Raw genomic sequence first — 2,344 nt, 5'->3', positions numbered from 1 at the left:
ATGAACCTATCTGTTAAACCAGAGGACAATGAGGTTTTTCTGTAGAAAGCCATAGTAACTAGTTTATGCTTATTTCCTTCTTTTTTTATTAAATATTTTATTTATTTATTTGTTAGAGAGAATGGGCACATCAGGGCCTTTAGCTACTATAAACAAACTCCAGACACATGTACCCCCTTGTGCATCTGACTTACATGGGAACTGGAGAATCAAATCTGGGTCCTTAGGCTTTGCAGGCAAGTGCCTTAACTGTTAAGCCATCTCTCCAGCTGGCATTGAACGCACCATATAGCCAAGGATAGCTTTGACCTCCTTTTTTTTTTTTAAATTATTATTTATTTAAAGACAGAGAGACATAGAATGGGCACGCCAGGGCCTCCAGCCACTGCAAATGAAGTCCAGATGCGTGCACCCCCTTGTGCATCTGGATAAAGTGGGTCCTGGGGAATCGAACCAGGGTCCTTTGACTTTGAAGGCAAGCACCTTGACTGCTAAGCCATCCCTCCAGCCCTAGCTTTGACCTCTTGATCCTCCTCACACAGCCTCTGAAGTGCTGGGATTACAGTCACGTGGTATCACACATCCCTGACATTTTAGACTTTAAATGCCAAAAGGTGAAAGAAATAAAGAATGTTATATAGGTTCTTATTTCATCGCTTGAGTTAACTGATTATACTTGTAGATCATGTTCATTGTGGTACTATTCACCGTACTTAAAAGCACAATAGAGTTTAAGTGTCATCAATAGATGAATGAAGAAAATGTGGTATATATGCACAATTGGATGGGATTTAGCTTTGAAAAATAAGGAAATCCTGACACATGCTACAATATGGATGACCCTTGAAAACATGCTAAGAGGGCTGGAGAGATGGCTTAATGGTTAAGCGCTTGCCTGTGAAGCCGAAGGACCCCGGTTCGAGGCTCGATTCTCCAGGACCCACGTTAGCCAGATGCACAAGGGGGCGCATGCGTCTGGAGTTTGTTTGCAGTGGCTGGAAGCCCTGGCGTGCCCATTCTCTCTTTCTCTCTCTCTCTCTCTCTCCCTATCTGCCTCTTTCTCTCTCTGTCACTCTCAAATAAATAAATAAAAATGAACAAAAAAAAAATTTAAAAAAAAAAGAAAACATGCTAAGAGGAAAAGAAAAACAAGAAAGTTAAGGAATTGGATTCTGGCTTGACTACACCAGGACTGTCACTAAATACCTGCAACAGGAAAACAGTTCTGGCTGGCACTGACCTCGGGACAACTCAGAAAGCTCCACCGTGCTGAGAAGAAGTGACAGAGGAGTGCTCAGCACTGCAACATCTCGATCACACCTTCCAAGGCTCAGGGTCCATTGTGGAAGAGGTGGCGGAAAGAATGTAAGAGCCAAGGAAAGGGTAGGACTCCTTACCACGTGCTCCTCCAGACACAAAATGGCCTGGATATCTGTAACCTCACAGTGCCTGACGCTACCTCCACAAGACCAGTATGATCACAGACATGCCCAGAGAATTATTTCCTTGGTGATTCTAGATCCAATCAAGTCGACAATTAATAGGAACTGTCACAGCTGCTTACACAGAGAGGATGAGCTCTGATGGCTTCTCTCAGTGACACTGAGAATAAAGTGCTCTGTGAAGTATATGGTGCTCAAGGGGGGAGACCTATCAGAGGCAAGAGCCCTGGACACTTCACTAGGTGTGTACTAAATTCCAGCCACTTCTACCATAGTCACGTGGTGCCACCATGCAAGAAGGAAGCAGGATGTGGAGCGGAAAATGACTGCGAAGTCACTTCTTGTTGGAGAAGAAAGGCTGGGCTATCTACCTAGTTCTAGGTGAGACAATGCTAGATCAGAGGGCGCCCGCTAGGGGGCAGCAGAGTCCCAAGGCCAAGGGCACACGCTGTCTGTCAATTGGAAATGCTAATTGTAGGGCAATCTAGATTTGTTGTGGGTACTGCCAGCTGTGGATAATACATGTGCCTGGCATGTTTGTAAGTATTCCATATTGGCCCCAATATTATATGATGAAATCACCACACCCACAGGACTAAAAAAAAAAAAAGTCAGCCAGGCATGGGTGGTGAACACCTTCAATCCCAGTGCTCAGGAGGCAGAGATAGGAGGATCGCATGAGTTCAAGGCCACCCTGAGATTACATAGTGAATTACAGGTCAGCCTGGACTACAGTGAAACTCTACCTCAAAAAGAAGGGGGGGGGTGCTGGAGGGATGGCTTAGCGGTTAAGGCGTTTGCCTGCAAAACCAAAGGACCCAGGTTCGATTCCCCAGGACCCATATAAGCCAGATGCACAAGGGGGCACACGTGTCTGGAGTTTGCAGTGGCTGGAGGCTCTG

This window comes from Jaculus jaculus, chromosome 3, assembly GCF_020740685.1.
Source record: "Jaculus jaculus isolate mJacJac1 chromosome 3, mJacJac1.mat.Y.cur, whole genome shotgun sequence".
In the NCBI taxonomy this organism is placed as follows: Eukaryota; Metazoa; Chordata; class Mammalia; order Rodentia; family Dipodidae; genus Jaculus; species Jaculus jaculus.
This window is presented reverse-complemented; position numbering follows the sequence as displayed.